The sequence below is a fragment of the Plectropomus leopardus genome, chromosome 14 (genome assembly GCF_026936395.1).
Source record: "Plectropomus leopardus strain MGB_pleo_1.0 chromosome 14, ASM2693639v1, whole genome shotgun sequence".
NCBI lineage: Eukaryota > Metazoa > Chordata > Actinopteri > Perciformes > Serranidae > Plectropomus > Plectropomus leopardus.
In genome coordinates, this window is record NC_142189.1 from 13046152 (window position 1) to 13060646 (window position 14495).

At 40.5% G+C, this 14495-nt stretch overlaps 1 long non-coding RNA gene across 2 annotated transcripts in view; it reads left to right on the forward strand.

Annotated features, from left to right (window-relative positions):
- Positions 1-14495, forward strand: part of LOC148187439 (uncharacterized) — a 95233-nt gene that overhangs the window by 618 nt on the left and 80120 nt on the right. The gene's annotated exons all lie outside the window — the stretch shown is intronic.

Below are 14495 nucleotides of genomic sequence, written 5' to 3' on the forward strand. Positions count from 1 at the left end.
CTCATTTAGTATTCATTAGAAGCTGCCAGTGTGCAGTACATGCGTGTTTGAGGGATTACCAAGGTCTATTAGCAGATAAGAGGGACTTTGGCGGTGGAACTCGCTGGAGATGGGGTATGTAGGTTAAACATTATGTGTTCCAACAATCGCTTTTTAATCACACTGGCAGATAAGCTCGGCGTTATTTGCATCTTGCGGTCCGTTTTTGCACTTTCAACACTCTGAGCATCACAAACGCTGCTTGTTTCATCATGCTTCTCTGCTGCCACTCTTCACTTTGTCTCTCTCTTTCACTCACTTTCTGTGGCTCCTCGCTGCGGCAAATCTCTGCAGTGATTGTCATAAGATCCCCATGAAAAATCATCTTCTTTACACAGCCTCCTTTAACCTGGTATCATGTAAAAGTACAGAAAAGAGGGGGGAAAAATGCAGTTTTAGTGGGAGGGGGTGTGCAGTCTCACAGAGTGGATTAGGGACAGGCCAACCAGACATTCGCAGGAACTGCTGTGGGAAAAGTGGGCCGAACGGGACACACCCTTGTGTCATATCTCACCATCTGGATGTGTTTGTCCTACCTGACAGATGAAGGGAAAAAGCACATAATATTCTTATATCTGTCTGTCCTTTTTTCCTCCTTTTTCACTTACTATATTTTCTCCCTCTCTTTGGAGATAACTTTTGATCCTACCCTCCTATCTCCCTCTTCCTTAAGCTGTTGGTTCCCCCTAGGCACCCCTGGCCCACTTGTGGATTTATAGGTCAACTGTCTGACGATTTCAGGTCCATCTTATTTAATTCCCTCCCAATGGGGTGTCAGAAAAATGAGTTACCTGCTGCAGCTCAGTTCTCAGAAATATAGCTGAGTTACTGCCTGCTGTCTGCTCAGCTGATGGACTGTGAGGATGTAAATTGTGCAGCTCTGACTTCTGAATGTCATGAATAGTTGGAGGAAGGTGTCTAATGAGTGGCTGAGTGAGTAAGTGAGTGAATTGTTGATCTTGTGACAGCTGATTGGAGATATTGTGATGTGTCCTTTCTGTGTCTAAGGACAGTTCAGACAAATCAGGGTCTACTAATGACTCACAGATGGATAAGACATGTTAAAAACCCTTTAAGGGACACTTTGCCAATTTACAACCAGCTATGCATCAAAACAATGTGGGTAGTGTGTGTAGATGATCTGTGGTAAACTTCCCTCCATCTAACCTGTACCTAGATAGCCCTCTTCCTCCCCAGTGGAACTCTGTCGGACAAGGTAAAAAAATGTCCTCCGTCTTTTTACTGCAGAGACGGCTTAGTTTTATGTGAGGGCCCTCTTCATGTTGGTGAAATACTTCTTTAAATTGAGTTTGTTAGTCCTCTCTTTCCTGTTACTTTTTGTCGTCTCTCCACAGTACTTTATCTGTCTCTTCTTCTTTCTCAGCTCTGCCGCTGTCCTCAGCTGCCTTTTCTCCTCGATCTATATTCTTTCCCCCAGTGAAATATGGACGTGTTCGTGATGACTGCAATGCAGCTGAAACAACAGCCACTTTCTTACTTCCAAGATCAGACAAAAGGGAGGGTAGCCTGTCATCCAGGCCTTGCATGGAGACTGAAAGAGTCCCCCGTGCTTTCAGGATCTGGATTGGGCTGGGTCAGCCTGAGCTGGCGGCGGCAGCGGCGGGTCGTCTGCCTGGCCAACAGATCCTCAAAGACTTTGCGAAAGAGGGAAAAGTTGCTCTAGTCTCCGCATGGGTACACCACTACAGAGAGGCAGACATAAAACAAGAGATAAAAAGAAATAGAGACTGAGAAATAGAAAAGTGGAGTGAAGAAATAAGTCTACTTTAAAGGTAGACTTTCACATTCACAAACAGAATTATTCATGATATTGATGACACATACCGAATATAAACCTGCTATCATTAAGAACGTCTGCAGTATTTTCAGCCGCTTCACACTGACCTGAGTGCCTCTCGTTGTCGACTCTGCCTCCTGCAGTCTGTGTAAGCAAGCGAGACAGGTGTTTTCCATTCTGCATTATCCTTTTGTCCAGTATCTCTCTCACACCTCAGCCAGGCGCCATGCCCGCCAACGCAGCAGGTGAATCAGTGTCATCCAATGCCCACTGTGCGTCAGTGAGGTAAATATAACGCTGACTTTGGGGCTTTGGAGTTAATTTAAATGCCATAGGGAGCATTGTGTCTTCCATAACTCAAATTGGACATAGAGTGTGAACAGAGGATGCAGGGATGACAGGACAACAAAGCATGTGTGAACTTATGTTGATGGGAGTCTGACTTGTCTTTACATATTTAAAGGGCATGATTAAAACCTTTTCATCAGGACTGGACAATATATCAATATTAAATTGATAGATTGATACAGATTTTGTGTATCGTAATATTGTAAATGTTGTCTTTTCCTGGTTTCTATAGTAAAGTCATGCAATTTTCTGATCTTACCAGACTGTTCTAGCTATTCAATTATTTCCCTTTACCCACTTCGTCTTTACTGATGAATATTGAATAGCATAAATGGTTAATTTATTGTACACCTCATGTTACTGGTCTACAAATGGTTTAATACCATATGATATTTAGGGCTGCACTTTTTTTATCATCATCATAATGTCAAACTGCACTTCAAACATAGCTTTTTTTGTGGTGCCTTTCAAGCCTTCAATTCAATAAGCAACATGTTATTTTTTAGCAGTATACTGAAAGCAGCAGTAAGGCCAAACTGAATACTCTTTAATTTCAATTTATCACAAGTAATATCAGTATTGCGATATTCAACAATGTTATCACATTTTGCCAGTGTAAGGAAGGTTACTAATGTAATTGTTTACAGATCACTAGACCCTGTTGTAATCAGGTAACATACCTATATAAGTTACTTACTTCAAAGTAATATTACTTAGTATGTTTGATGCTTCTCTAACAAATGTTTTAAACTGGGCAATAAAGCTGAAATATGTACAGAATTAGGCTCTATCTATTAACGAGGGGATTTCTAACAACATGAAATTAAACTGTTTATATCTGTAGATGGGAGGAGCATTATTTTGTGATGTAGTCCGATAGCCAGTGGTGGAGAGTGACAGAGTGCATTTCTTTTACTGTGCTTAGGTACAGTTTTGAGTACTACTTACAGTATGCACAGATGCATCAGTGTGAACTAAGGATGATAACAATTATTCAACGATTTATCAATTGGTCCTCAGAATTTAATCAAGCATGTGAAATTTAATCAATCGATAGACTATGCAATGGTGTCAGAGTATAAGTATATGCAATATGTTGCTGTGAGCTTTGTGGTAAACACACATTTGGTATTGTTTGAAATCAGCAAAGTTTTTAAGTTTTTTTTCAAATAGCAATAAATTGATTAATCAATCATTAATTTGACTCATTACCGATTAAGGAAAGTGCTTATGATTTGCAACCCTAGTGTCTTGTGGGAATTTCTTTAAATTTAGCACGAACCTCAATGTGGACTTAACAATGAACTGATTAGAAATTGAAGGTAAAATGTCAAGGTCACCGTGACCTTGTGTCTGTCTCATTCTCATGAATGCAATATCTCAAAAAGGCCATGAGGGAAAATAGCAAAGATGTGGCACAAACGTAGTTCCCAAGGCAGTAATTGTAGTTCATATAGTAATTTCTATATAAATAAAGTACATTTTGCTGATGATACTTCTGTACCTTTACTGCAGCAAGGGTTTAAAATCAGTAATAGAGTATTTTTACATTGTTATGCTGGCACTTTTACCTAAATGAAACATCTGAACATTTCCAACACTGCCAATAACTCGCTGCAGGTGTAGACTTACATAAACATCTTGTGTAATGAAACTCTGATTTTCACTCAGTTCAGGCATTTAGACAGACTCCATCTAGCAGAATCCAATTGTGTCCCGTCTCAGTGATCAGTGCTGTCTGTCAGTGTCCTGCTGGCCATCAGCTCAGGATGACAGACAATTAGTGGCAGTAGAAGTGGCTTTTGAAGCAGACCCATTCCCCCTGAATTCCCTTGTCACAGCTCGTTGTGATAAGACAGTGACTGCAGAAGCACTGCAAGTGGGATAGCAGGGCAGTTACACCATGCATTCATATTTCAACAGCCACTTGGGCTGACTGGCTAAGAGAGGAGCACACACTCTCATGCACATGTACACACACATGAATACTAACCATAACACTTGGAAATTGGGTCCTGCTGCATCAAACACACTCACAGTTTCACGCTGTGTTTGTGTGTTACGAAGAGCCTCAATTTTATTCAGCATAGTTGGGTTTTTTTTACCCACTTGATGAAGGAAAAAAAGCTGAATGTCATACTGAGAGTCGAGATGCACTCTGCCACAGCATGCCTAAAAACTACTCACTTATTCAATGCACAGAAGCAATTAGGAGAAAATGAAATCTCTACATTCGTGTGGAGAGTTTATTGCTCTGGCTGTGGAGCTGATTATTTTTAAGTGCTGGCACCCTCACACTCAGAAAAAAAGAGTGTCCCAAGAGTCAAATACAATCTTCAGGAAAATAATTTGTTTTTCTCAATTTATTATAAGTGAACCGAGATGTTGATGTTTAGTTGGGTGTCTTTGGTAATCTTGGAAATGGGTGCTGGTCAGAGTCTCCTACGGTAAACCTGCAGTATGGATTAGCAGCATTGTGGCTGACGTAACATGTTTAACCTTTTGCTTTAATTAACCATCACTCGTATGTTACTGGAAATGAGAGTAAAATTCATTGGGAAAGAATGTGACTCATGCTTTCATATGTCTGTATATGTGCCTGTATTACTCATGAAGACGGTAGAAGAAGATAGAATGAAGATTATTACAATTTGTCCTAAAACCTTTGCAGTCAGGTTTATGATAATGGGTTGAGTTCGACAGAATAATTTAAGAAGCAATCTTGCAGGCACTGGAGGATTGTGTTAGGAATAGCAAGCATTATACTGCACATTTTGTCAAATTTGGCATAGTTTTAAAAACAAAGAGATTGTTCATCAGAACAAGTTTGAAAAAGAAGGTCTGTTAAAGTTACTGTTTGAACTGTGTAATGGTTTTATAATGTTATCAATTCACGTACCACTAATTGATAATAATGTGTGCCCATTAAGCTGAAACCAACCTCACATTAAGAAGCCATTAGTATCCAATAAATAAATTAAGGAAATATATAGTACTAGTTTGTTTAGTTGTGCAGAAAAGCACACATGAAACAAATGGCTTGAATAGTATTTTTTAAAAAATGTCAATAATGCAAGTTATTGCTGTTTCTTTTCTGGGAACAAAATGATAAATGTAGTGACACAGAAATAATTGATTGTCATGATATTTTTAGTTGGTTGCTATTTAAAGGCCAGTGTTGGTATATATAGTACTTTAGGTTTACACATTTGTAGTTAAATAGGTCCATTTTCAGCTGTACATCAGTAACTAAACTAGTGAAGGTAAACTGCACACTATGCAGGATTGTTGGTTATCATTTGTACACATGCTCGCCAAATTAAGTATATGTAAAAGCCAGGCGCCTACTAGATGCAAGGTATGCGTGGGACAGACATGTCTGAAGAAGGGCTGTGGCCTGAAACATCACACGTGTGGGGGTAATTTAGTAAACATTCATGGGAGCATTTTCTAGTGTGCAGACTTTATTTATTTTGGGGTTTCCAGTTTACATTTACCTTACGCTTTACCAAGAAAAGAAACTGATTTTAAGTAACTGGAAAGCCTGTACTAAAACATGCACATAACATTTTCCGTTACAGTCATGGCTGTTGATCGGGTCTTGGATAATTCATTTTTAGATTAGAGCAGTATTTTGTATTCAACCTTGCAATTAATGACTGAGTGTTAAGAAATAAACCTCAGCACAGGCCTTTAGCATCACACATGGTCAGTGTTGCCTTATATTTACAGATATAACAAAAGAAATGAGAGGGGTATTAAAACTACATGGCACAGTAAGTGGTCCCATGACAAATGTTATGCTGTGTGTGTGTGTGTGTGTGTGTGTGAGAGTTTGTGGTTTAATTCAGAGGAACCTGAGAAATATAGCCAACCTCCACAAACAGCCAATTATTGAGTGTGCAACTGTATCATATGTTGTTTACTCAAAGATCGTAGGTGTGTGAGCCCTAATGAGGACAGCTTTTACAGATGCAGCTCCATGTTAAAAAATATATATTGTAGAATGTGGACGTGACATAAAGTATGAAAATCTCACTTAGAAGGAGATACAGTTTTGTACTGAATGTGACACTATTCGGTCGTAACATGTTTACATTTACTTTCAATTACATTAGTAAGCAGAGGACTTTTATTTTAACAAAATTCAAGACATTTACACCATGAAAAAATGCACAAATTGGTGCACTAAAAATAGCAGAATGTACGAAATGAAGTGTTTGATGCTTAATTTCAAACATTCCCTGTTTCATATGTGTACCCCTGCAATGAAGACACAAAACCCACTCTCTTGCACATTTTAAGATATAAACATTTTGATCTGATGAACAGGGAACATTGAAAGAGAAACACACTAAAACACACCGAGGATACTGTAAATTTAAGAATTGTTTATAATTTATTACATTTTCGAACTTATTACTTTTTTTTAACTGTTATTAGTGCATGTATTTATTAACATTTACATGTACAGTATATTTTATGCAAAAGGCTGTGGTCTGTGTTTTACATAACATTTTACCATTGGAGGCACATCACAGCACAGGCAGGTGAGGTTACAGCAAATGCACCGTGCTGAGAAAAATACAGAGCAGGCAGCTGTTTGAATTAATACTTGATGAAAAAGCCAGTAGGATGCAAAGCTCTGCAGAGAAAGCTGGTGTCATGTGTAAATGGCAGGGGTCGTAGATTTAAAGCTGACCTTTGCACTTTGACCCGCTGCCTCTCTGAGTCGGCAGAGTCGGATAGTGTGCACTCAGCATCCCACGGCCGGGTACAGAGGGAGCCGAGGGGGCAGGAGATGCACAGTAGGACGTGGGAGGAGTTGGGACTCTTTAAGTGGAGCTATAGAGGTTGGAGGGTCAAAGGGAGGCAGCGGGCCTCTGAGACCTGCCTTGATCTTCTGGTCAATGCTCTCACACTGCTTCACTTTGTGGTGCAATGTGTGTGCTTCTGTGATGAGCAGTTTGTCTCATGTTAGCAGTTTTACAATGCACTGGGATATGGTTTTAGTGAAATGAATTGATTGGCAAGACAATATACATTGTTGTAAAACAAGCATTTGAACAATGCAGGATGCAGCTCGCTCACTATATTCATGACATCTTATCAGATTATTACCACTTGCAATGTAACCCAGATTTATTTTGGACTCTTCACATACAGATATGCACAGGTCACTACATCACACAAACACATTATGCTCTATAATCAACAATATTGTAAGTGTTACCTGCAAAGCATGTGATATACAGTATACAGTGTAATCAAGAAATCAGAAGTGGGAATTCCACAACTTGGCAGCTACATGAATCTGTTCTGATAAGCTTTCGTACGTCATGTACTTGCTGAAATATTATTTAGATTAAGGAACATTTTCCTGCCGGTCTTGGCAAGCCCCATTAACCATTCTCCAATGTATTTGACATCTTGTATATTGAGCCAAGAGTTATAAAGAATGGGGCATGTAGCTCCAAGGTAAATCATTATCCACATGGCACTTTTCTCTAACGTGTCGACCCAACGGCGTGTGCCACTGTAAGCTCATGCTGACATTATTTGCTCTGATTATTTGAATGTCATTTACCCTGACAAGTGCAGCATGTCACGATTGGAAAACAGTAACTTATGACTCTAATCAGCAACCAGTAGGGAATGTATAACATCACACAACCCACTTCAATATACACTTTACTTATCTAGACCCACAGCAGTGTTACCTCCACTCAGGGGCACACTTTCAGGAGCGGCATACCAGGTAAATGTTTGGGCCCTCCCTCCCAAAAAAAAACCAAAAAAAAAAACTGACCTCTGATGGAGTGATATTAGTACATTTTGCAATAACGATAAACTTGGCTTCTTTGCCAGGGGCAGGATTTCCTCCACCACAGCTACTGCTGGTGAGCTTCCAGGGTCTGAAATTGGCATGATAAACATGAGCTGGTGCACTGATTAGATCAGAAATTCCTGTAATGAACAGGTGAATTGCTAATGCTTTTAAGTAATATCTGGAGGTTGGTTCTAGTTTTTTAAGGATATTAACAAATTGCAATTAACAGCCTTATCAGACTTTTGTTGTTAACAGTTGATAATGTCATTATGGGCTTTGAGGCAGGTTACTTTCTGTTTTAGGTCTTTCATAGATTATTAAAATATAGCTTTCCCATTTTTCCATATCAGTAGCTAGTTTTACAGTGCACAGCATTAAGAACTTTTACATGCACACACAATTTAGCATGTTCTGATTACAACATGTGGGATATGTTGATATTATTTAAATATTAGGGGCATTTCTTTTACATGTATACAGTGCATTTGAAATATGCGTCTCAACTGGGCATTTTGGCACATTTGCGACACACGGCCTGTTACCTTTATTTGGTCAGCTTTGTGTGTTGTCATTAATATGCTGTGCACAAACCAACTTGCCAGCAGTTTGCATGGCTCTGTCCGCCCAAGGGAAAAGCCCACATTGTTAAAGACATAGATATCAACAGCATAACAATGTCAGCATACGGCTGCGTTTACACGGTCGAACAAGGCTGCCATCGGTGGGAAACTTTGTAAGAACTGCTTTTTTGGAACCCTCAGCTGCTGCAGTGAGGACACAACCTCTGTTTATGGGGTGCGGCTCTATCCACTGAGCCACCAGGCGCCCCCACTTTTCTGCATTTTCACTCAAAAACAAAAAGTTTAATTAACACAACTACCTGGAATTTGAGTTGAGAAAACATAATTAATTCATGTGTACAATTCTCTTTTTTAATGATGACATGATAAATAGAGATGTCTTTTTCTAGATAACAGTAAAAAACTGAATATTTTGTGCATGTATACATTGTGACTGCAGCCACCTTAACTCATGTTTACATTGCAACACATTGAACATCATGCAGTGGCAGCCCCTGAGTCGCAGATGTCTCTGTGGGTCTGCGTTGTCTGTTTGTCTTCCCCTCAATGAACCTGTCAATCTTCAGTAATGGCGGCTGTAGCCTTAACCCTGACCTGGACCAAACGTCATGTCAGAGCTGTCTGCCATTTTAAAAGCCAGCACACATTACCTTTAGTCCAGCTTGAACCTCTCTTTTTTTTGGTTTGGATATAGGACAATTATTCAGCTACACCATTTAAATATTTTCATGAATTTTTCTCTTTTCCTGAGTGTGCTCTTGTTCACAGTCTATTGTCCTTTCCTTTTCCTGCGTGATCAAAAATTGATTCTTAAATGTTTTCCCCCCTGAAAACATATGTTTCATTGCAAAAGAAGTCAACAATCAGAAATTTAAAACCCGATTCTCTGCATTGTGATCACCTGTAGCAATTTTGTAATACCAACCTGTATTTTCCTTAGTACTGAAGCAACTGGATGGTGAAATACAACTAATGCAAACATCTGCATCAGGTTTAGAAACAGAATCAGAATAAGACTCATTGCCAAGTAGGTTTTAACTGACGAGGGATTTGCTTTGCTTTTTTGTAGATAAAAAATGCAATAAAAATATTAAAATAAAAATAAGGCACAGTACTATAGCATAAGAAATATATACAGTATAGCTGTTTGAGAATGTAAAAGAATGCAGAATGTGCAAAAATATTAATGAAGCTATGTGCGAACGTTCACAGTGGAGAAAATATGTACAATGTGCAGTGATAATAGTCCAAGATGTGTGATTCCATTCTAATAATAGCTTTTTAATTGCACTGTAGCCCTCTGAATCTGAATCAAATCATGAGTAGAGATTTCCACCTGTACCATACAGTACTAGTATTTGTTTACATTACTGCATTATGGTATTCTTTAGATTGTCAAATATTCAGTTTAACATTTGTTGCAGGACTGAGTTAAATACAAACAGCAATCTCTAAATGGCATTAGATTGTATCCTAAATTCTAAAGCACTGCCCCCAGTCACCCTTCACCGTCTCTTCCTCCCTCGATTGCTCTCCTGACAAAGTGTCAGTCTCTCCTGTGTCTCTATTAGCCCCGGCCCTCCATCACTGCTGCTGCCTCTCTCCATTCCTCTACCCCTCCCCCCTCACCTAAACCCCCCCGGAGAGGAGCGATACTGCTGATGCATCACCACCCAAGATAATTTGTTTAAATGACAGATTAGGCGGCTAACTCGATTTGTGTCCGATACAGTATGTAGTGTCTGTTACCAATCTAATAAAGCCAACCTCCCCGCCCCCTCTGCATCTTCCCCTCAGTCCCTCCCCTCATTCGCACACCCTGCCCCCTCAGCGTGTATCTGCTGCAATAAGCTCCCAGTTCAACGTGAGAGAAAGAGGGGGAGCAGTCGACGTTTGTCTCCAGGGCTGTAACACGATCGCAGGCAAGGGCCACCAAGGCCTCTGCAGTAATTGAATTGCGAGGCCGGGAAGCTGCGAGGTTTTGCCGAGGCGCTCATTGACTCATTGATCGGCGCAGAGGGGCTACAGAAATATGCCTTGCAGTCGTGGCCAATCAATCAAACAATTAAGCCTAGTCTCTGTAGCTGGCTGTGCTCCATTTAAGTCTAACCTCCCAGCTCCCGGTGCTGCACATTCCAAATTAATTGCTTCTTGCCACAGAATAGGCCCACCAGCTCCCCCCTGGTGCCTCTGCATACCTGGGGAAAAGGTAACTGTGAGTCTGCATTTTGCACAGTTCCCATCTCTATAAAGCGTCTGTGTAAACTGTGACAATACAGAATCCCTGATCTGCAGTGCCACCCATCTTCCTGTCTTGCAAAATCTAAGCACGTTTTTATTGGATTTTAAGTAACACAAGGAATAGCTATATCAGCTCTTGTGTAACTATCTAAGAAAGGAGATAGGATGTTTTTCTTCAGTGAGAGGGTTGTGCCCAATAAGAGGAGAAAAAGGGTGGGTCATGAGTGCGGCCTTTCCTGCAGCATGCTCCTCCTCCTTCCATCTATTCCACCTTCATCTCCTTCCCTGTTCCTCTTTTCCTCTCCCCTCCTTCCAGCCTTACAGGGCAGTAAAACCATGTCCTACAACAGCGGTAGGAGGATTATTCCTCGTTCATGGCTTCGTGACTGGAATCCACAGCCGCTCTTCTCTAGCCATATGGCATTATCAATTTTGTTCACTGTGGCAGAGCCTGTCACCTTAAGACTGCGCCTCCCTGGCATGCCGCCTCAGCTAGCATCTGTCAGAGGGGACTAGTGGGGGTTTAATGTCTCTGTCTCACTTACACTCTGCCTCTTTCCACCTTCCCCTCGCCCATTTTTTCCTCCTGATATCCCCTCCTTCGCTTTCACCGCCATCATTTTGGGATGTAACACGTAGAAGGGTTTAGGAGGCTAGCCTAAAACCTCTCGGGTGTTTGCCGAAAGCCCTGCTTCACAACCTCTAACTGCTGCCCTCCTGTAGCAGAGATCACCATGGCTATTGCTGAGATATGATAAATCAAAGGTGTTTCCTTTTTAGGAATGTGTCCTTAATCTTTCCGAATGGCCACCTGGCCTGATTTGTGACCTTGAGGATTTGTGTCTGATGCAGGGAGGGTGGTAGGATGTCACAAACAGACACAACAACACACTCTCACAATACATATGCTCACACGTTCACACACGCACACACATGCCCACATGCTCACATACGTTATGACAAGTAGTGCATTTGTGGCATGGATGTCCTTGGGCTGTAAACAAACACACATGGTGAGAGAAGTGAAGGACCTAGGATGTCACCAAATAAAGATTGAAGGTGTTGAGAAGTAATTCTGTCATCAAGGAGGCATCTGATGTAAACAGCCAGAGACGGTCGGACAGTTTTTCTTCTAATAGGAAAAGTGTGTGTGTGTGTGTGTGTGTGTGTGTGTGTGTGTGTGTGTGTGTGGTTGCCGTGTGGACCTCTATAATACTTGGTTTAGAAATTTAAAAAAGCTCTATTTTATTTTCTAAATTAAAAGTAAATCCAAACCATTTTTTGCACAAATGCATAAAACTAGATATTTTTAGTAATGTACATATTGTATTTAGTTAAATTGAGATTGACAAAATTGAAGAAAGTACAAAGATTGATTTTTTAAAATGGTGTTGGAGATTTCTTGTAATACAAGGCAGTTGGCTTCTAGTCATGGTCATGAAAATGCCGCGCACAATGTTAGAATGATCAAATGATGCTCTAAAATAACTGTGCAGTGAATCAAAATCAAGCCCAAGGCTAGTGTGTAATTCCATGCTCAATGAAATAATCATGAGACAATGGATTGAACTGAATGTGAAAATCCCGAAATTTAATGTCCTTGTCAAGCTCGAGTCTGTTTCCAGTGTGTTTTGGGTGTTTGTTTTCTTAACATCCTGCATCTCTGGTAGTTACAAGTCTCTAAAACTCTGATGACAGCATCCACTAGAGAGGGAGAGAGGGGCGAAAGACAGCAACAAGAGGCACGGTTTAACTTTCCTTTATTTCCAAGCTGCCCCAGCGTTCCTTAAGTAGAACATTTACACCATATTGGAATCATCCCAGGCATGGCAGCAGCTTATTTTAGCTGGGTGGCATTGATCTCATGCCAAGTCATTTTTAGCAGGATGATGTGTCCTTTATCTGTACCTTTTTGGAGATGTTGATGCTCTGTGCTGCTAGTCTTATGTTTGTGATAGTCACCATACAGAGAAGCAAAAAGGCTTCCAAATTGTTTCTGCTTTGTTAGACGTGATGATAAGCACTCCACTTTAAGAGAGATTCTCTCTCCTGGCTGCGCTGAATTGGTCTTTTATCCTGGATGTCTTGACTACATCGCTCATACAATGGAGGGTGAACAAGGATTAAAGCCAGCTGGCTGAGACAGCAATCTCTGGCTGCAAGGACTCAATAGGAAAATGGCATTCATACAGTATTATGTGCTGTTAATTTGTCTTTTTATATTCATGTCTCTGTTAGCTTTCAGAAATGTCCAATTGAATTGCATGTGCTTGCACCCTTTCTCTTATTTTTGTGCTATGCAGCAATGACTAGAAAATGGGAGCTGCCTAATGACTATCACACTTCCAATCTCCAATTAGCTAAAGAGAGAAGCTGGTTAATTACTTCTTATAATGTTCACCCTCCAATCCTTCAGGCTCTCAGATACATTATGTTGCACTGGGAGGGTGATTCTGGCAGCTAATGTTCCTACATCCCCCACAAAGCACACAACAACAGCTCTGACTGGACCTATTTTATTTCATATTCTATTAATAAATATTTTAATGGATACAAATAGTGCACTTTAAAGCACCTGGTTAAATGTATGTATGATATTCATAAAAGCTGAAAAATAAAAAGCCACATATGTGCTTTCCATTTTCCCCACGGCTACCTTCATGTGGTGCTACAAACGCCAATTAGTGGCTTCAAAAGTCTGACTACTTCTGACAGCGTCGTACCTGTCAAGAAAACACACACATACGCATACACACAGCTCCCCATTAGAGAGCTTGTTAAGTAGCTGTCCGTTTCCGTGTTTGTGTCAGAGTGAAAATAAGACAACAACTGGAGCACAAGTTAGCGGGGAAAACAGTAAGGAGGACACATCCAATTATTCGGGAAGGTAGGCAAGGGTGTAAACATTTTGGCGAGCTACAATAATTATGACGGCCTGACTCATCTCAACAGTCCAAAACGCTCCACTAGAAGCTGACAGATGTATTTTGATGACTGATGGTTGTGTGTTTGTGTATACTGAATGTAGGCTGGTGCATGAGTGTGAGTGTGGAGAGAGAGTGTAGTACGTTCCATCTTTAGTTTTAGACTTGGGCTCTGTCAGTGCTGACTGCTGACAGTGTGCAGGTTCACTGGGAAAAGCTGCTGAGGAATCCCACAGGGATCCTATTAGGGACACTTCATCTGGTTGCTGAGGCTGCACTGCAGACATAGAACAACACACACACAGACACACACACACACACACACACACACACACACACACACACACACACACAGACACAGATATTGTCTCCTAGAATCATTCTTGTGCATCTACTGTGCAGTATTTACTTGTGCTATTAAAAGATTTAACCACTCCCCTTCGACCAAAACGTATCTGTAGTCTAAATCATTGAAAACTGGTAAGTACCAATACTCGTACCAATACTGCTTGATCAGTTTCTTAGCATTTTTTAGTTATTCTTCGAAAAGATTTTCCTCGGTCCTAATCATAACTTCCTTAAGTTTTTATCTTGGCAATACTCTCATACAACACGTTTCGTATTTATATTTCTAAAACTATCAACCCATTCTCATTCCGAGATCGTCAATTTGGTGGGAAATGCTTTTTCTTGTCAATATGGACTTCAAAGCAGTTTTTGAAATGCAAAATAAT